Raw genomic sequence first — 23,017 nt, 5'->3', positions numbered from 1 at the left:
AAAAATAAATCCTCTCTTTGAATTCTTATTTCTTGATTTTCTTAGGGACCTAAGTCCTCAGACTTATCACTGTGGTAATTACAGGCTACTTCTGCCAAGTGTGAGACTGTCTTTAGATTTTATAACCCAGCCTTTCAGCTTTTTTCTATCAGTCTTGCAACAAAGGTAATGTTCCATTACTATATAATAAATAGCAAAGCCAGTCTTATGCCCTAAAAACCTGTTCCCTGTAGAAATGTTTGACTGAAGGACTCCATGTTCGCTCGAAATGGCTTTGCGTAGTAGTTGTATGGGAAAATCTTATGAAGATCTTTCATTTTTGGCTTTGTAACACTGACTTTATCCCTGCATCTTGGGTCGGAGTTAGCATTACATGATCACTAACAAGATGAAAGGAAATAGCCCTTCAAATTTTGAGGAGTGGGAACTGATCACAGTTCCAGTTGACTTCAGTGGTTATTTGTATGCCTTACATTCCTGATAATAACATCTGAAAATGCTGAACAGGCATGTCTTGATTAAGGCTAATAATCCTAGCAACAGATATTTATTTCTGAAATGCACTATCAGAAGCTAAAACGTTTAATATCCTTCTTCAAGAAAAATGATGTACATAGCTGAGGACTTTGTGGATTATTTCCTTTATCTGAGAACTGATTGGCTTGTTTCCAAAATACGTAATGGATCATTCAATTTGAAAACAAATTTGAAGAGTCTTTTAAAAATGTTTAATAAACCTTGACTATTATAATTATTCCAATGGTTATAAAATTAACATATATTCTATATATGTAGAACATATATAGCAATATATATAGAATACAGAATGTTGTTTTATATATATATATATATATATAACATATATAACAATATATATAGAATATATAACAATATTCTATATTCTTATATATATCAAAAATCTTTATAGCATATTTGAAAGTTAATCACTGAAAACTGTGACCACAATCATTGTGGTCACTGTATTATCATTTAAATAAACAGTACTTGAAAATAATTTTAGCCTGATTCCTTATATTGCTGCAGACTGAGAAAGCAATCAGTCTTGAAAACGGTAGGAATGACATGATAAGGAAACAGTCTGGAATGAGGACACTGCAGAGAATAATGTTGCAGGTGGGGATAGTAACCATTATGCAAATTACAGAAAAACATAGCGAAAGTCTCCAAGAATTTTAAAGTCCTCTAGATGTTAAAAATATTTTGGAGTTGAAGGAGTGGCTGTTCCTGGCACTTTAGGAACTGATCTCCAGAGCCTGTTTGTTTTTTGCTGCTCTTGATGATAAGCAACTGGAACTCATCTATTGGTTCAAGCTGTTGATGAACTGCTGTGTCATGGAGTCAGGGCAGGATTTTCTTCCAGTTCTTCACCTCATAGAACCACAGACACAGAGGATTTGATTCTGTTTTTCAACTGATGGGGAGTCATGGACCTCTTTTTCCTGTTATATGGAGAAAAATGTTTTCTATGTCCTTTACTTCTGACATAGATACAATGTATGTATGTTTAAAGTATGCATTATAGCATTATGACGTCAAAGATGAAAAGAGAAGTACTTAGAAGAACTTTTGCTTAGGAACTTATTCATATTTCTTCAAAATTAGATTTCTCCCACTTTCATCTTGAGAAAATGGATGGTCACTGAAACATATAATGGTCTGAATGATTAGGATATTGGTGTATCTGGTCAGAAACAGGTTGACACTCTATGTTAAGGACTACACTTGCTTTACAGCTATCAATCAGAGGCAAAGCATATTGAATAGAAGCAGACCAGTGTTCTGTATGACAAAGCCCATAGCAAAGATTTGATTTTAAAACAAAAGAAAACAAAAACAAAACAAATGAAATAAAATTAAAATACAAAAACAAAAATAGTAAATTAAACCAAAACCAGGATATTCTTTGACTCTGCAATGTGTGGAGGAGAGATGCATTATGGACTACTTCCATTTGGAAGGCAGATGTGGAAACTCACCTAACAAATAATAACAAACTTGTGTCTTGCAGTTCAGCCAATAATAACAGTAAAACAGCTTAAAAGAAATTGAACTCAATATGAGATAACTACTTCAGACTCTTCATGACAATTAACATCAAACTATAAACTATATAGCACCTAGAATCATAATCTGGTGACATTTAATACAGGCAGGGCTTGATTCTACCAATAACATATTTGTATTGAAAGTTTCCAAACAGCTGACTGACTAGGGAAGCTAGGCTGACTGGGAAGTAAGAAATTAAAGACATGAAATAAATAGAAATGAGAACTTGTTCAAGAATTGCTCCTTATCTACTAAAAAAATCCATGACTCTGCAATCAAAAACAAAGAAGAAAAATATTTTTAAAACATTTAGAAAAAAAGACAAACAGGTCTAGCAGAGCTCTTAACAAATATGCTTTTTTGTAAGAACATTATTAACTAAAGGGAATTTTAGTCACTTAATGGCTACATGAAGGTGACAAATATGTAATATAGAAAAAGCTGGTATCTTCTTTTGTTAATGATAATGTACAACGACCCAGATGATATTTTTGTAATGCATGAGTTCATGGCTGGGTGCTAAAACAATGGCTACTTGGAAGAAATATTTTGAAGTCAATGAATGTCAGTAATACGCACCTAAGTAAGTTAAAGGAAGGGCTGAGAAAATGTTCATTGTACTGCTGCTAATCCATAATAAATTCTGTTGTATAAAGAAAATTCTAGGTGATTTTCAGAGCGCTACTATGCAAATACTCAGAAAGTATCAAGTGATAAAATCAGCTAACTATTGGCCTAGGTTTAATCCAATGATTAAACCAATGGGATGTCATACACAGTACTAACCTGAAGAAAAAAGAACAGAAAGAAGCCTCAGTAATACCAGATAATGTTTTACTGATAATAAATCTAAGAAAATGTGGCTCAGTTTTAATAAATAACAAGTCTGACAAAAGTTGAAAAATTGATAAACATAATTGAATTGAAAGTAATAATTTAACCTTTCAATGAAGCCCTAATAAGGTATAACATCCCAACTGAAACATGAGCAATATCAATAAAGCACGTGTTATATGAATGAATGACCAAAATGATCAATAGCCAGCACAAGGTGCCAGCAGGGAATCACCAAGCGGAGATATTTATAGTGGCACAAAATAAGATATTTGCACAACAGTCATGAAAATAATAAAAACCCATCTAGTAGTAACAACAGGTTTATTATCACTGCTAAATAACAGCAATAAACATTTTTTCAATCCTGTTCTTTTACAAGATCATATGTATATTTAGAACTTTATTCTTACTATAAGGCCACAGAACTCAATGCAATTTCAAGGTATAAGAACAATGTCTGAAAAGCCTGTATAGATGCTATGTTCTAAGAAGATTTTTCCCAAAACAAGTTTTGTGCACTAAATAGTGTAATAAGGAAAGTTCCTCATAAATTTTTATAAACGATTTCCTTTAAGTGCCCCATTACCCACCATACTGAATTGCCCAGTTTGAATCAAAGGAAGGACTTAATAGTTGTATTTCTAATATTTCAGGTTTCTTTTTTTCTTTATATTTTTAACTGGAAGAATCATGAACAGAAAATAATTCAATTTACAAAAGCATGGTAGACCAACAGTTCAGTAAAGAAGGTGAATATAACTTGGAATAGAGAGCCAAAACACCCAAGAGAAACAGTAGTCTACCCATGAATAGTTTACCAGTGATCATTCAGCAGTATCTGTAGTCATGGCACTGAATGGTGAGTGTATTTGGATCTTGGTAATTTCTTTCAGGAGACAGCAGACACCAAATTACTAAATTATCCTATTACACTTTTACTTAGAAATATTCAGTTCATGCAGGCAGACTTTGAATAGGCTGGATTTTAACAGCAAAGCAGTACAATTTGAGCTCAGGCACCAGTTAGCAGCAAAGATATTTTTCACCATCTGCTCTTGGAAAATCCAGATTTTCATTCCCAGTACAGCCCCCACACATTTTCTTTTAGAGTGTACATCTTCCATCCTAGAAGATTTCTAACCTGGTAATAATTCTGAAGCCAGAAACACTGTGTAAATTCATGTCCCTCCTTGAAATCAATGGCAAAACTGACTTAGACTTCAATAAGGCCAATAAAGTGCCCTTTAAATTGAAGAAGTCTGAATTTGGCCATCTGGCTCCAGATGGTCTGAAGCTAGTCTTTCAGGATGGATTCTCCAGAGCTATCTCAAAAATCCACTCCTGCTGGGACTGGAGCCATCAAGTCTAGGGGCACTTCGCCAACACAAATGAGAAGTCACTTCCACCAGTGAACAGCCCACCTGGTATTCACTCATTACATCCTTAACCTTCTCTTCACCAAATTGCTGACATCTCTTTTACCAAAGATTACATGTACCTCTCTGTCCCCCGAACGATGATCTCTGAATTTATATGTAAGAACACATATAAAAATAGCATAAATCATGTGGAGGATCATTCATTCTGGTTTTATGCATCTGCACTTTATAAGTAGTATTATTGTTATTGTTACTAGTATTACATATACTAAACTATATTCTGTTAGTCCATTCACTACCATAATGTCAAAGATTAACACATTTTGAAGTTTTTCAAAGCAATTGACAATTCAAACTCTGTTCAGAAAAGTCACTCGTTTGGGTGAGCATAAGTAGATGTGAACAAGCCATGCTTTCAGTCCCAGTACTTCAGTATCTGTACATGTCTTCACTGGGTAATTAAGCTACTTGCTCTTTCCAAGTGTTTTAACCACTATGTATAAATTATATCTTTCTCCTATATTATATCATTGAGTGATCATAATTTGCCAACATTTATTTTAAAAAAGTTTGTATGTATTTAAAGCAATGTATTTTTAATACAAAACTGAATGAAGTCAGAAATCCTCTGCTTTTCTCCAGAAAAAAATTACTGCTGTTATCCGATCTCTGATTTTCACTACATAACCCCATCAGTTCTGTGAAGACCTCTTGATATTCGTTCAGTGGAATTAAAAAGAAATGACATGCCTACCACTGATGGTGCTTCAATGAAAATAACAGAATTGTGGAGGTACTGGATTGAAAAAAACACAAATGAAAGAAAAAAATATTCATGAAAAAACAAAAGAAGAAGAGTTATGAAATTTGCTCTTGCATAAATTTGACTTCTATTCCCAAGAAATGACACACAGTTAAAAATTGCAAAACTATTTCAGGTTAATAGTAGAGTTAACTGAATAATAGGAAAATTTTAGAGAAAAATAATTTCAATATTGTTTCTATTCCATAGTGTATCAAAACTCAGATCCATTTCATATTAAAAATAAGAATGAATTTTCTTATTTTAAAATCAGTACAAGAATTAATCTCAGCAGAAGCTGGGCAAATTCAAACTAGAGAAAACGCACATATTTTTGCAGTGAGCACAATTAACCTCAGAGCAAGTTAGCAAAGATTGTAATGTATTTCCTATTATTAGAAATGCTTAAACCAAGACTAGAATGTGTTTTGTTTTCCTCTATCTGGACTTAATTTTTTCTTTATTTTCCCCTGAAAAATATGTCTTCCAAACAAAGCCATTGGATTCAAGGCAAGTTTTTTATACAATTTTTTTGTCAGACTACACAATGACCATTTGAAGGCCCAACAGCCTTTAAAAATTATTGGGTTACCTCTAAAAAGGAATAATTAATGTCATTAAAAACAAATGCTCTGGGCTTTCATTTATGTCAGGAGTTATAATAAATGTGGTCATGAGGTACAGCTTTGAGAACTTTTCTGAAACCAATTTATGAATACTAATATTTGAGAAGCTCCTAAAATCTACTTAAGACAGCTGGATGTCCCAAGGGATTGCTAAAAAGATAGGGAGTTTCCCTCTAAGTCAGTCTGAACACCAATATTTTGCATATTTTGTAAATAGTACCTATAATGCTTTCAAAGCACTTTGGAAAGGTGGAAAATCATTATTTTCCACATTTTATAGTTGGAGGAATTGAAACTCAGATAAATAAAATAACTTCCCTAAGGTCATACAGCTTGTCAGAAATAAAATTTATAGTCTCCATACCAAAATCTATTCTCCAGCCACTTAACGATGTGAGAAGTGTAGCCCTCTTTTTGTGCAGGTGACACTGGAACAAAGTAAAACTCATTTTTTAGTACACCAAAGCCTCCCTTTTACTTGCATATGCAGACAGCCTGTGTTTCACAGGCCAAAGCTCTATTTCTTTTTGCAGCAACAAACAGCTTAGAAGTGTTTTACCCATGTGCCGTCTTTCAAGAGAGCTACGAGGGAGGACAGATGAACAGAAAATAATGATGGCACTGCCAGTCAGAACATCTGAATCGCCCAGTATATTTACTCCTTTAAATATTTGCTGTCTTGTAATTTCCTCGGAGCCAAACTGAGTCTTATTCTGTTCTTCATTCTGCAATGATGCACTTTTGGCACATAGTAAATGAATAATGATCTTCAACAGTATTCAGGAAAATAATCACATTTTGAGGCACTGTTTGACAAGTGTAACACTCACTACAATACCACTTGTAAGACAATATTTAGAGTCTCTATTACAAGCAAATAAAAAAAGTTCCCCAACTGCAAAATGTTGATGAACATTTTCTCTCAGGATCATTGTAAATCAGTAAGTAAACATAAACATTCTTCTCCCTGAAAAATCTCATTGTAAAAGAGGTTTATAGTCTTAAATATGTTAAATCAATGAAGTTATGTTAGAGTTATGTTAGTCTCAGCATCTGAGCCTTCTCATAATCCTTCATTTTTACCTCAAAAAGCATATCTTACCCAGCACAAGCCTGTAGGAAAGAATGACTGAGCATTCTGGCATACCCCAGCCCTGGACACCATGCAGGGTGATCACAGAAGCCCTCTGCCTTTGAGAGAAGCAGCTCTCAACTCCAAAAGCAGGAACTCGAGCCACTGAAAGCATAGACCCTGTCTTGCAAAGGAGCCTTTCACACACAAGTCCCTGACACCAAAGAGAGTTCCATATTGAAGAAAGAACCCAACGTGAAAGACAGTGAAGTAGCACTACTATTAACTCTGGTTAAGGCTATACTGGCTGTAATATATCATTGTTTATATTCAAGTGGATTTTAAAAATGTATCTTAACACAAGGTAAGCGATCTATTAGGATAAAAATATTGCAGTGGAATTTTGAAAGGATTTTGAACAGATATAGGGAAAGCAAGTACCTGTATCTTCTCAGAAATACTGTGGATAGCCGTAAATTTGCAGCACTAAACTGCTTAAGTTTGCTCTCAACATGATGCAGTTTCTGTGTTCAGGAAAGACAATCCTATTTTACGTGGATCTCCAAAGAAGAATGCAGCAAAACCAAGTGCACTTTTCAGGCTCAGCTTGTTTTCCTAGACACATGTCATAAGAGGGTTTAGGATAATGAAATCAGAGATTTACCAATTCATTTATTGTCACTGTTCAGGGGCAATAGCATAGCACCACTGGGTTCCCTTCCTTTGTGAGAAGTCAAAGATGTTTTCACTTATAATGATGTCAACCTTAAGATATTCTCTGCCTTTTTTACTTATAAGTTGCTGGAGAGCTGCACTTACATAATGATTATTTTTATTATGTTCCTTATGTATTTTAAAAAGTGGTTCCTAATTGCATGTTTAACTTTTGTAGAACCTCTACAAGCCAACTCCAAAGGTAAAAAGAAAATCTTTTCATTAACTAAGAGATCCAGTCACCTGAAAAAGATTCAAGGTCCATGCAGTGCAGTTATTCTGCCATTTCCACAAGTGGCTTAAAGGCTTATTTGAAATACAGTTGAACCTTTTTTTCCTTCAGCATAATAAATCTAGGTTCATGTGAAAAAAAGAATTAAATAGTACTTTAAAAAAGGTAAAGCTCCAGTCCACTGCAAAAGAGATTTCTGAATTGAAAGCACACCTCCTGGAGGATCCTAGGACTTTATTCCATCTTCATTCTCTTTGACTTTTCAGTTTCCCCACTCCACCAAACTTCTACAATTAGTATTTGAGATTCCATGTTTCATGGTCTACTTTTGTCCTTTGCTTCTTAAGTATGTCAGTGGGAAGGTAGAATGACCTGCCTTTAGATTAAATATAGTAAGAAATCAGTTTATGGTCATCTCACTGAGTTTAGCCTCTAGAACAGCTGTTGCTGTAGATTTTTGCCACTGGATTGAATCATGCTGAACAGGACTTATGGTATGTAATACAATTTATTTCATAAATTTTGTCGCAAAGCTAAGTGAAAGCAACACAACTTGGTCTTACAAAAGACTGAGAAGCAATACAAAACTATCCAGATCTGTAGTACCTACATAATCTGTTGTGGAAATGACCTGGAGCATGTGAACTTTGACAAAAGGAGCGAGCTGCTTGGTTGTTTCCTCCCCGCCCCATAAAACACTGTCTTACACTAATCCACCTTGATAATATTTTCTATCTCTTTAGATAGAGTTATACTCACAGAAGTCTGAGAGGAAAAAAAATTCTGTTACCTCCCCACATCTACATGCATTTGCAAAATAAAGTCAGTGAAGACTGATTAACTAAACAAGAAAAATCACCTTATTTTAGGTGGGTTAACCATGTAGTGTACATTAATATCGAATTATTAAAATATTTTGTGACTTGCTCCTACATATGATTCTCAGAATATATGTTGAGAAACATATAACAAAAGTGAGTGTTTTTATTTGTGTTTTTATTTGCTCAGAGAATGGTAAATTACAAGATTAAGCCACTTTTTGGTGCATTGGTGTGACTTACTTGGAACTTACTTATTGACTTACTTATTTCTTGGAAACATCTTAGGCTTTATGGATTGCTGCACACTGTACCAAACTGCACAGGCCCTCAGGCTCCCAAGCTGATGACTTTCATTTGAGTAAATGATACGTCTTTCCAGAATTTCCCAACAATCTACCATGTAGAACTCTTACCTACTGAGCCCTCAACTCCTCTTTCAGCCTGACAACAACATGAAGATCAAATTTTTGCTATAGCCCTGCAAGCAGCAATGATTTCTCTCAGACTACCTTGGTATGCAGAGAGAACAGCTCCACCAAACTTCTGAAACACCATTATTTTATCCTTTAAGCCCTTTCTTTACTTTACTTTTGCTATGGTATTTACAAATCTGTTCCATCTGGTATTGATTAAGAATTATAAGCTCTACTTTATTGTTCCACTATGTTCATTTAGCTTTTCCCTCTCTATAACTGCATTTCTTTGTTTATATCCAGACACACACACTGGAAGCATCATGGGACCTGGAGATTATGCCTATATGAATAACGGAAATGTGCTCAGGACCATACTGTAGCACTGAGTTCAGAAGGCATGGAAGGGTGAGCAGCCTCATTATAAACCTGCATTAGCATCCCTCACAGGGAGAGAATGTGTGAACAGGCTCTTGGGAATAGTCCATCAACGGTACCACTTTCTGAGCAGTGTGTAGAAATTGTATGGGAAAGGTTTAGCTGGTACAGCCCAGATCAGCAGTGCCTGTGAGCCCCCCTGGACATTCCTTTATTCACTGGTACAGACACAGCAAACTGTCTTCCCTTCTAACTGTCCACACAGCCCTCAGCATGGAATAGTACAGGTGTTTGAATATGTTCTAGGTATTTTCATAATTCCGATAACAAATTAAATTGTTTAAAACTGCTGTTTCGTATAATTTACCAGACTGAAAAAAAGCCCACATTCATGTAGATACACAATAGTTTCTTTCAGAAATGGCTGTACAAAATTCAAAAACGTAGCAGCAGCTGAAATCAGATCAATTTGGTGAGACTGATCAGAGACCAGCTGATTTCAGTTGCTTAAAAAATGAAACCATAAGAAGGTTATCACAGGACTTGAGCACCTCTCCAACAATGAGGCTGAGAGAACTGGGACTGTTCATCTGGGAGAAGAAGAGGCTCAGTGTAATTTCATCAATGTCTGTAAATACCTGAAGAGAGAGTGCAAAAGTGACAGAGCCAGGGTCTTTTCAGTGGTGCCCAGTGTCAGAAGAAGAAATAATAAGCAAAAACTGGAACACAGTAGGTTCCATCTGAACACCAGGCAGCACTTCTTTGCTGTGTGAGTGATAGAGCGCTGGTACACGTTGCCAGAGGTTGTGAAGCTTCCTATTTGGAGATACTGAAAAGCCACCTAAACGTGATACAGTTCAGCAAGCTCTGTGTGTCTCTGCTTGAGAAGGGAGGTTGAGACAGTTGGCCTCCACATGTCTCTTCCAACCTCAACAATTTTAGGATTCTGTGATTACCAAATTTTGGTCCAAACCCATTTGAATCTTCTGTGGAAGTTCAGAAGCATGTTAGTTCTCTTATCTTTATGAATTAGTTTGAATACAAACAATCTCTGTAGGTGTGCCAAGAGGCTCCACAGGGCAAACTATTTGCCTATGATTGCTGACATTTATCTCCATATAGTACAGACTGCCAAGCAACTTTTTTTATTTTCATTTTTATAAATACCATCAGAATGGTAATGGAAGCAGTTTCCAGATCTATGTCCTGACGTACCAGTTACATACACAGGAATTGTTAAAGCAACTATAGTGGGAATCTGTGATACAGCAGACTGTTGCAACAGTAAAGTTCTGTAAGTTCTAAGGTTCAGAACATTTGTATTCATTTAAACAACATGGATAATTACAAACATAAAAAATTTCATTGGCAAGTTATGAATACCCATTCTGGACTTTGACATACTGCACAATTACAAGCAGAGATAAACAGAATGAAAAGAAAAGAAGTAATACATTTTGCAAGCTAATGTTTCTTAAATTAATGGAGGCATGATGTGAAAATGGAAACCAACTGGACCCTAACTTCTGGTTTAGAAAATTATTTTTAAAAACTTCCTTGTGTTTCCAGCTGTCTGTTAAATTCCAGAAGCTGATGAATTAAATTCACAAAATACCTTTCTTTGGTTTTTCTACAGAGCCTAAGTAATAACACTACAACTAACACAAAACATTTAAGAGTAAAACATAGCCAAGCTGAAGTAGGGAAGATTGGGTTATACTAAGGCTTACTTTATCTATCTTTGGTCTAGAGGTCCATTTTTTAAGTTCCTTAAATTCATCATGTTTGATTTGCAATGTTACATACTCATACATACATCCATCAAAAAATGTGATTTGACTCTGTTTTTCTAAACAAGTTTAGTATTCATAAAAAGTTTACAACAGTAGACTCTATCTATCATTGAAAATAGAAGAAATGCATTCACCCAAGGTTCTTCATAAGTATGAATACTGTCCTAAATGTTAGGACCACCCTTTAAGTCTCTATGTCCAAAAATTTTCACCAGGTAGGATTTAAAAGATCATCACTGATTATATACTATGGCTGTGTATTTTATGAACTGAACAATACCTATTTCAGATGTGGCAGCATCATCTTGCATGAAAATTCTCCTTAGCAATGCAATATTCTACATCTCATTCCTAAGATCCTGAAGACAATCTCCCAAAGCTTTTCAGTAGCTGGAATTAGTAGCTGTCCTGTTGGCAAATACAAATGCAATGTATCTGGAAGATACAGCATTACGTATTTGTCAACATTTTCTTATCCGTTTCAGCTTGGCATTGTAAATTCTGGAGATGAGTGAACGAGTAGATGGGAAAAGATCCCAAGCTGCACAGGGGAATTGACATGTCAATGCCCATTGTTGACTAGAACCTCCTTAGCATGCTGCTATGAATCAACAGATATTTTTACTTTCACACTTACATAGATCTGTTATAAAAGACATCCCAGAGCTCTGTTTCATCTTGCTTGCCTTACAATGTTTATATGCTGCCACTGGGACAGAGAACAGATGTGATGGATTAACTTGCAATAAATCATATGGCAGAGAACACACAGCATTATCATTCTAAAGAGATAGTATTAAGTATTCTGCTACAAATAAGAACATTTCCCTCTTCCTTAAAAATAACTCTTTCTTCATCCCATAAATGACCTTTTCCCCTTGTGCCCCAAACTCTAAATCTACAGTGGTTCTTTACTTCACTTTCCAAAGTTGCATTAATTATTTCCTTGGTTTCAAGGAAAACAGAGATTAATCATACTCTCCAAAGAAGTGATACACAGCACTGTGTCCCACCATTTTCTTTCATTAAAACTAATGAAGAGAAAGTTTCTTACAACTCACAGAACTCCCACAAGTAAAGTAGCAACCAAACTGAAGCCCTGCTGGTCCACTCACATCCTCCCCAGGGAGCACTTCTACTCCCCCGACATCTATTTTCTGATGGCAAGACGCCGACTCCTACAACCTCCACAAGGAACCCAAGATTTGTAATGTCCCCTCATTAGTGTTTGCACACCATCTGGTGACTATTACTGAATTAACTTGTGACAGAAAATAAGTTTTTAGAATATAAATATAAAATTAGACTTTGATATGAAACCTTACTCTTTCCCTCCCATCTCCCCTTTGCAGAATTTTTAAAAGAGAAAAAAAGAGTTCTGGGCTAGATAAAATTAAAAAAAATTAATAGCATTTCCTACGTCCTCATTGCCCTTCTTCCTAATTTGTTCCGGTATGATTTAGTGAAGACATAAGCTGCTTGAGTACAGCTCTTAGTCCCTATTTGCTTTTGTTAAATAGCATGCACACTGTTGGACAGTGGAAAATACTGAGTGCTAACATTATAATTATTTTACACCAATCTTACATTTTCCATCTATAAAGATATTCATAATATTAAAACCCTATGAGTTTCGCTTGTCCCATTAAGACCCCAGGTGCTGCTAGGAACTTCAGTTTCTGAAGCTCATTTCCCACATAGTACTATCCTGGGAGAAGAGAATAAGGTAAATCTTTAGTTTTGAGTCTTCAGTGCTAGTTAAGTTAACTTCCTTTTCCTCTACAGTAGAGAGTTGCAGGAGTTTGGGGAAAGAAAGTAAAAAAGAAAGAATACAAGAGTTTTGTTTGATGTTAGAGGGTCTTAATGCCATTCCTTTCAAGGGGAAGAAAATCCTGGCTACACACATTAACCAACTATTAAATTTCACTGATTGCTATTAAAAATAAATCACAAACTACAATTAAAATCAAAACTATGGCAATGCAACATACTTGGCATCGTATTTGTTAGTTAAAAGAGAGACAAATTCTTCACAAACAAACCGGAGTTAAAACTGTCTGTTCAGATGAACCACAGAGTTTCAAAGAAATAAAACTCTTGATGTTGTAGCAAATTTAGGAAAAACAGCTGTTCAGGTTACATGCAGTGTTCATCCTTTAAATGAAATACATTGGTAATATTAAAGGAATTTTTATGCAACTGCAAAAATTAAAAATGAAATACCAAGGACCATATGGTACTGCCATAAAACATTTATGTCCAAATATTTGCTCTCATTCTCATCCAATGAAAACAAAGTTCCAACTAGGAAGCAGAACTCATTTCTCTCCTAACAATCGGTAAAATATTCCCCTGCCAAACTGCAAACTACAGCAGGCAAATGCCTCCTTGCTTATCATAACTGCATGCAAACTTTGTCAGAGAAACCAGGAGGTCTCTCTAAAGTTGCACCAAAATTCATCAGTGTAACCCAGCAGCATTCTTTGTGAGTTTACCTGGCACTAATAGTAAGATGATTTTCTCTCCAAACTGCTTGAAGACTTTACGTGTTAACACTGAAATCTATGGGACTACTTAGGTTAGTGAAGTTAAGCATATGTGCAGCTGTTTGCAAGATCCGTTTAAGCACAACTGATGATGATTAAAATTTGTTTCTTAATCAATATCCTAGCCAAGAGAGATTGAAAGTTATTATAATTGCTGGTCTTGGAAATGCTAGACGTCTGATTTCATGTTTAGGGGATCCAGATTCCACAGGTTAAACCTCTTTAGTTATAATGCTGAGCATCTTGGCCCAAATCCAACAAAACACTTAAACACATACTTGACCTAAAATACAAAGACAGCTGCAGTGAACTTAAAAGTTAAGAATTTACAGGATCAGGGAAAGAACGCTCAGTACCATGCAGGATCAAGCCTAAGGACCATAAATCTCTTTAAATGACTGATTTCTGAAGCTTCTTCCTTCTGTAAGATAAGACAGGGTATATGACGATGTGGTAATGTTAAAATCTATTTTTTTTCTGGCCTTAGTATCATCTATATTAACCACTCACAAAGAAAAAAAGAAACAGTAACATATCTGTAATTTTACAAAGCAGGTAAAAATTTTCCACTCATGGCTTTAAACAGATCTTTTGCTTTGCATAAAATGCTCAGTGGAAAATAAGCAAGGGAAAAAGATGTAGGCACTTCCTATCTTCTTTATGTTAGCAGGCTCTGAGAAGAGTGATTTTAATGCTGTAGAGGTGAATCAGGAAATTAATGCCAAAGAAAAAGAACAAAAAGTAAAACCTGTAGGAAAGTAATTGCAGTATTACACACCGTGGATTTAGTGATGCTATTATAAAAACCAAGCAACTATCAGGGGATTGTGCCATTTACGGGGTCTGGAAGAGCAAGGCAAATCACAAACACCATGCTGTAAATACTTACACTCCTTATCACGGGGTAGCTCTCAAGTGTGGACTCAACTGAGTCATAAATAACACTGCACATGCAATTACACTTTCAGCAGAGGATCTCCATTACTTCTGATCTCATTACGTGGAGCAGCCAGCTCAGGGCACACTTCACTTGCAGTGGAGTCATGTTTACACCAAGCAATGGAGCACAGTGTGGGCATCCTCCAAGCACAGCAAACTGAGCGGCAGCACCAAACTTGCTCTGATTTAAGATCCATACAGCTGTGCTTCCACTGTATTGTTCCTAAAGCATTCAGCCCTTCTGACAAACAGAGCCTATTAGCCATATTTGCATTTTGCAACGCTGGACCACTGCTGCTTTTTGGAGCTGAAGCATCCTCTCTTTCCTGACCCCAACACTCACACCATACTGGGTGTTCAGAGGAATGAGCACCAAAATCTCCCAGTGCATGCTGCAGGAACACTCACCTCCCCATGTTTCCCCAGGGAATGTGGCAGCTCTATCCACAGCCCTCATGTGGGAAGGTTGCATCTGTATCTTGCAGTGCTTCAAGTAACAGGATTTTCAGCTAGCTGGTTGAAGCCAAAGTGGTGGTAGGCCTGCATTTCTTCGACATGATGTTTTGACTCCTGAATAGGGAGTGCCACTTCTTTTCACAATTCCATCTCAAATTTTTCCTCAAGCAGATAAAGGGAACTGTAATTTTACTAGTCATCTTTATATAAACAGAGCACTTAATTTGAGAGATGAAGATACCTACTGCTTTTATGAAGGCATGTCTCCAAAGAGAAAACCAGCATGATTTTTTTCCTTTAAAAGCAGTCACTGAATTGTTTTCTACAGATTCTTATCAAAAGGAGATAAGGCTGAAAGAAGCACTGCTGTCTCAAAAACTGACACCCCTGTGTAACAGAGGCTGTGGATCTTCTTCTGAGTCATTCTTTTTTGAAAAAGAGCACATTTTTTTAAATGAAAATACTCATTTATTCATATCAATTTTACATTTCCATTGCTGAATTTACATTCAGCAATAAGAAATCACAGGGTTAAAAGTCTTCAATATGTTGTCATTTTTAAGGATGTATTACAATGTTTAATGTGTCTTCAATTTCTAGCCTCAGTACATTGTTTTTCTTTTGCTGTAACCTTCTAGAATTTCATTCTCTATTTTAGTACTTGTTCATCACGGATAAATAACCTTTCCTATCTGATAAGAAAACAGATGGAGAACTCAGATTCTTTCATCTCAAGGCAGAATTCTAAAAACATTTTAACCATTCTGTTTTTCTCCCAACACTCTGCAAAGTATTATCACCTTTCTTAAAAAGTAAGGACCAAAATTGAATGCTAAGTTAGCATTCTCATTAGATCTGCACCAGACCCCCAAAATAAAAGCCTTTTCCAAATCTTTACTTGAGACTTGTCCATATTCAAATACCATGTTAGTTTCCCTATTGTGGTAGCTTAGGAGCTCACCTTCTGCTGATATTTTAGCAGAATTCACAGCTTCCCACCACTGTCTCCATTTGCCAGGTGCCATCTTTGTCGCTTATTTGTCTCATTTGATCATACTAAAACGTGAATTGCTTGCTTCCATTTATTTTTAATGAATATCTTATGAACAAGTAGTCTACAATAACCTCGTCAACGATCTGTAGTTTTTACCATCAGCCACTTCCTCCTACCTGTAAAACTTATGCATATTTAAAATTTTCATTCTAAAACAGCATCATTAAATAACAACTAATTTTCTGAGCATTTCAAAGTTTATCAGTAAGTAGAAAATCGATCCTGTAGAGCTCTTAAACACATACTTAAGCACTTTACTTACACCAGTGTTATATACCTTGCTACTTGGAGACCCAAGACTGTTGTATAAAGGAAACACAATGTACCACCATGGCTGATCTGTATGCCCTGAATTCCAGCTTTGGTAACTCATTCATAGAATCATAGAATGAATCATAGAACGGCATGGGTTGGAAGGGATCTCAAGGATCATTAAGCTCCAACACCCCTGCCACAGGCAAGGCCACAAACTTCCACATTTAATACTAGACAAGGTTGCCCCATCCAACCTGGCCTTGAACACCTCTAGGAACGGGGCATCCACAACCTCTCTGGGCAGCCTGTTCCAGCACCTCACCACTCTCTCTGTAAAGAGCTTCCCCCTGATATCCAACCTAAATCTTCCTTCCTTCATGTTAAAAATATTTCCCCTTGTCCATTCAGAGATTTCAGGACAGCCTGCATTCACATTATAAACAAACAGAGAAAGCTGAGTTAATTGTTGAGAAACAGTTAACTAAAATAATCCCTTCCATAGCATTCTTTTGTCTTCTTGCATTTCATATAGCACTTTTGCATGGTCAAGATGGGGTTTAGACAATAAAATGCTTCTTGCTTTAGGGAAAATCCCAAAAATTTATTATACCCACATGGGAAAGGTTTCTGAGCCAGAGGGCTTAGATTCACCCCTAACTAGATTTGGATTTGAATGTTTGGTTTTGACTTAAAAGAGACTATTATTTGGAAATTCTGGACCAAGAACTGAGAAATTCTCCCCCCCAAGTCATTTTTTAATTGTTTTGATGAGAAGGAAGACCATCGCTATGGGTTTGTGATACACCTTGGAACATTTGGAAAGAAAAGGAAAACAGAAGAGGAAATGAAAAGAATTATCAATTTACTGTAGTTACCCTCCTTCAATAGTCATCATGCTCTCTGATACTTCAAATAATACTGCTTGGTTTTCTTTCAAACTTGCCTTTTGGTAAACATTCTAATAAATTTATTTGAAACCTGTCATACCTTAAACCATTAAAAATCTTGTGTACACATGTCAATAGAATTTTCTGTTGTCTTTATGAGAGGCTACAGCTTTGGTCAGGATATGGCCCAATCCTGACTTTCCCTGTGCTGAGAGGGAGAAGCACGCCCTCAGATCAGTGGGGAAAGTTCAGACTTCTATAATGAGAGCAGAATTGCTGTAGAGGTATTGATTAGCTCACACTGTACTCTGAATTACGAATTGCAGTTCACAGATACAGATTCAGCAATTTGAACTCCTAGGGGTTTAATTACTGAAGCTAATACTATAAATGTAACCAAGGAAAATATTAAAGGTTTTCAGAAACTGTTTTTCAGAGGAAAGAAGGAAAATGTTATTAGCTTAGGATGAGTGAAATTAAGGAGCTGATTCTTTAACGAAGCTTTACTGATTACCTTTTAACATGTCATATTCAATAAGATCAAAGCCAAATGCATAAATAAATTATTCATTTGCCCAGGCCCCATAAAACAAAGTTAAAATTTCCCTCTGGTTAGAGGTTGCTACCACAGCAGGATGAGCCCGACCTGTACCCCTTCAAGGTTTAATGAGACAGGAGTTCAGCCAAAAAAGAATCTACAGCAGAATAAGAAGAACCCTGCTCAATGACCAGCTGTATCAAGTAAAGAAAGTGCTTTCTTGATAGGAGTTAAAAATACAAGAAATATCCTCCCAGAATTGAGTAATAAGAAAAGGAAAAAGGTCCATTGCCATAGCAGGCTTTTAAAATTCTCTACCCTGAGGAAAAAACACCTCATTTTCTGTTCAAACCCTTCAGTTTCTTCTTAAATGGGTTTTGGCTTTTTGAGGAAGATGGAGTCACCAGCTAGTGCCAACTGCAGTCTCTAGTGAGAAAACTAGTGGGCAATTCTGGGAGTGAATGCAGGCACTTGCCATTCTGCTCTCAGAAACAGAAAATGTTCTTTTCTTCTGATCAAGAAATGAAGTTCATGTTTTACTCTCACACAAGAACAAAAACTCTTTCTCCATTTAGAAGAGTAAAGATACACAGACGTGGATAATCAGTCATAAAACACATGTTATTCCAAAATTCTCACATTAACAATAATGATGTTAGAAATCCAGAGTAAATCCAATTGCTAATTTAGTTTCCATTTTTATCTACTCACAATATGATTTCAAACTTCAAGAAGACCTGCACAGATTCTGCCAACTAGAAGATGGTTTAATTGAGAATTTAACAGGAGAGAAAGACTTTGTAATGTGGATCAGAGAGAGAAGTTATCAGTAGACCACTGCTTTTGACATTTTTGGTCTCTTTGATGTATACAGTTGTTGGAGTCCCAGTTTGTGTTTGGGATGTAAGCTGTCCATGCCATAACAGTAACAGTAATATATTTGCTTTCTTAGCAATGATTTCCAACTTATATTTTACTAAAAGTGATGTTAATGTGTGCTTTTGATCTTTTCAATTGTCTTTTTTGAAATGCTACATCTCTTAGGATTATTCTTCTGCAGGCAGGGCGGCTGCATAGAGAACAAACAGAGTTATGGAGGGTTTTTTTATTTGCTCAATTTAACAAAAGATTTAAAAACCTAATCCTGCATTTCCTCCAAACATTTTAAAGCTTATTTCATACTTTTACTATCTGCATGGGAGTAATTACACTTATAAAGGACCCAGACTAAATCTGAAGCATTCTTTTGTTCATCATCACATCCTCATGATATTTATTGTTTTATTTTAGATTCCTCTAAAGGGAAGTACAATGTCTGTTCTGCTTTCTAGGGGCCACTTTTAAAGCAAGAGTATAGAGAGATACTTCGGTTACGTATCTCACACATTTCTAAATGTGATATCAATGCAGTATAAGCATCTAAATACATCCTCCTATGCATATATGTAGAGTGAGATGTGCTGCTACTTCTACAGCTAGCTAATGCAGCATCTTAACAGCACTGCATAAAAAATGGAAATTTGGAATCCCCTGGTTTAGCTTATACAGTGGAAAAAAACACTGAAAGAGAGCATCATAAACCACTTACAATCATTTCATTCTGTAATCTGTAATAGGGGAATTGTGACAGGAAGAAAAGGGTTGAACGCATTTTTTCAAACGGCTAGCATAGAGCTAAAATAAAGTCCCATGTTACTTTATTTTATTTAGGGTATTAATTTTACTCGGGTCACAGGCAAATAGCTACACTTTCATTAATGAAATGCTCTTAAGCTAATTTCCATTTGTATGCAAGCAACATCATCAGGTTTAGTACATGCACACAGTCGTACATACTTATACTGATATCTGCATGAGAAGAAAGCGAACAGGCTGTTGATTTATTACACACAAATTGAATGAATAAGATAACATTTTATTAGCAAGATACCATTATAAAAATGACTATAAATGGATACAATACAAGTGGTATATGGCCTTATCGGTAAATCTACTGTATGTTAGGACCTGGTACATGTTGTAATAAAAAGATAATTAAAAGTATTGAATCACAGAACCATACCACCAAATAGCCCAGTAACAACAAGCTCCATTAGTGAGACAGTGTGTGCTGCCAACCTGGCTCAGAAAAAATGAAAAGCAAAGTCAAGTTTTTAGGAAATGTAAAAAAGCCTACAGTCCTAGCAGTGAAAGAATAAAGAGAGGGAGTGTTTTTCTGACTTTTCCTAAAAGAGACTCAAAAAATGACTTGACATGGGGCTTTCTTGTTTGAGGGGCTTTATCTCAAACCCCTAACGAGTGTGTTTCTGGTAAGGTGATATTCACTCTTTAACTGCTGTAAGTAATCTAGCACGCTGCAAAGCAGTGCATTTTTCAGAGGCCTTTTATTTTTTTTCTTTCTAGTTTTATGACTAGCACTGTCTGGCTCTGGAAATACATACTGACTTCTCATCCCTTCCCCCCTCCCCTCTGGTCAGCTGCTTCTCTCCCTCCCTCTGGTCAGTTTAAGATGGAGATGCTGCCTAAGCGCCGCTGTACAGAATAAGCACACAACATTTTCTCCTGGGAGTTGGTTCATGCAAAACACTGCCCCGCTGAGAGAGTGGAAATTTACCCATAAGACATTCTTCCAGCAGCAAGACTCCAGAGGAAACCTGATCAGAATTTTTAAAGACATGCCTTGACTTTCTCTCTAATTCCTTCGAAGTTTCATGGGGAAAAAGAATACAAACCAAATGTTTAAGGTTTGTTATGCCTACGTTTTAACAGAAACAGACTGAGATACAGTCTAATTTAGGGATAAAAGCTGAGAAGAAGACGGCAGTGGATTATTTTCAATAGATTTTCTGCTACTATGTCTTCTATGATTTCTTTTTGTGTTTCTTTCCCCCTTCTGACTCTCAGTTTATAGTCTCTGCAGCACTTCAGCTGATCAATACATCAGCTCTCCTCCCCTCACACAGGGAGAACCTTACTATCTTTAAGCTGTGTGTGTGGCATTTGCAAAATAAAAAGCATTCATTTTTACTACTTAAATTTGTGTCACTGATTTCCAGAAAAAATACAATTCCAAGTAAACATAGGACACAATAAAGATGATGATTTTTAAGATACTATTTTCTGAAGACCCTTGGAAAAATGCATAGCTCTTTATAGTAAATCTAAGATCTCTTTTAAGAAAAAAACCCTCTAATTTTGAGTCTGATCCAATGTCCACCGAATGCTCCTCCTCACTTCATTTTGCCTTGAACCAGCTTTTTATTGTTTAATCTTACTCTGATCGATTTCAGCAGCAGAGCTCCCACATTCTTTTATTATCATAATAAATTTAAGCTTCATATTTTCATAGTACCTAAAAGTTGCAAGTAGGGTATGACCCAGAGTGCCAGGTACTATTTTAAAGTACCTTGTTAAAGGACAGTCCCTTGCTTCAGATGTTTCAGTTACGGGCAATTTGCAGACCCACACACCCTCCTGCTGCAGAGCAGGGAGTGGGTGGTCAAGACCAAACCAGTCAGTGATGCCAGGAGAATAAGGACTTTGCAGAACAAAGCTTATGCACAATGACATGATTTGAAGAAGGAACACATCTCTTCTTAATCTCAAGCAAACAATCATCCTTAAATAAGATACAGTGCCAGAAACTTTGGTTTCTTCCTCAATTTTCTGCAGTGGTAAGGAAGTTGCTTCACCTTTCTCTGCGGCAGTTCTCAGACACTGTGCATACCCTGGTGCAATATTTTTTAAAGGATACTGAAAGTGAATTCTGGACTGAGTTACAAAATGATACGGAACTTACAATGGCAGTTCAAATTTGGTCTTTGCATATAAGCAAAACAAGATTGAGATGTGATCTCAACTCTTAAACACCTTAAAAAGAAATCAACAAGCTGTAAATGGCTCATTAATTTTCACAGAAACAGATATAAAAATGAACAGTGACTGGAATTTATACCTAGATTAATAAAATCCAAAGGGAAGACACAGCTGGAACAATGACAGCAATAGATACTTGGAAGTTGTACAGAAGTGGTGGCTGCTCTTTTTCCAAATAGCTTTGAAGCAAAACCAACTAGCCAAACACAAGTTATGAGGGTTACTGGTGGGATAATCAGGCAAATTCTGCTGCTACATGTAAGAGGTCAGGTTACACTACTGATAAAATTAAAGATCAGAAGAACCACTTGCTCAGACAAAAAGCAGGGATTTTTTATTCATTTTGGTATCATGTAACTTATATTTCAGCTAAAATGCTTTTGTTTTGGAGAAATGTGCTCTTGGCATGCAAGTGTATTTAATCTTTTAGGGTACCTTGTATCTCAGTCCCAAACATGTATTTAGAACTCATCATCTAGGAGTTCTGAGGTTCATAGCATGCACTCTCTGCACTGAGCCAGCTGTGAATGCACCACTTCCTCAAGCAGAATGCTGATACACCAGTATCCTCAACAGCTCCCTGCCCTGCTATCCTATCTGCATTGTTCCCCACCTGCTTAGCTAGGTGCTTCTACAGCTCTAAGCCATGCTCATCACAGCCTCTCTTAGTGTCTGCATTGCATACAACCAAGTAGCATCTTTTCTACTTTCAATCCTAAGGAATTCCCATAGTCACGTCACATTTCTGACTATTCATCAGCCACGTATTGCTTTGTTCCCCTGTCTGAAGTGAGATGCTATCTAGCCCAGGGGAAATGTGTTTTATCTTGCCCAAGTGTCCAGCTGTATAGTAAAGCAAACATAAAAACAGGCATCTCAGTAAATGACAAATAAGAGGCACATTCGAGACACTTCTCACTGCTGTAACAAAGTAAGGGTAGTTCAGATGAACTATAGATAGTCCTGGTACAATTTGATCACTGCCATTATTCTGAGGTGCACAAATACTATTCCAGCTTGCTGCACTCTGTCCCACATGACTGGAATGCTGATAACTCAGGAAATCCAGTATCAGGCAGAATTACTGAGGTACTGAACCACCCCAAACTGAATCAATCTCAGAATTAGCTTGAACCACAGGAACTGTGGACTGGTCTGATTAAACCACATTATGTAAGTAGGCTTCTGCATGATGCATTGTAATAAAACTTAATGAGGGATAGGGGAGAATGTGAGCATTCTTAAGAACTGGTGATCTAATCATTACTACTTCAGGGGCATGTGAACTGGCATTCAGTAAATGACCAAAAAGTAAATAGAAACTCTCAATTA

The sequence above is a fragment of the Phasianus colchicus genome, chromosome 4 (genome assembly GCF_987193195.1).
Source record: "Phasianus colchicus chromosome 4, bPhaCol1.hap1.1, whole genome shotgun sequence".
NCBI lineage: Eukaryota > Metazoa > Chordata > Aves > Galliformes > Phasianidae > Phasianus > Phasianus colchicus.
The sequence above is the reverse complement of the archived record's forward strand: the minus strand, read 5'-3'. Positions refer to the sequence as shown.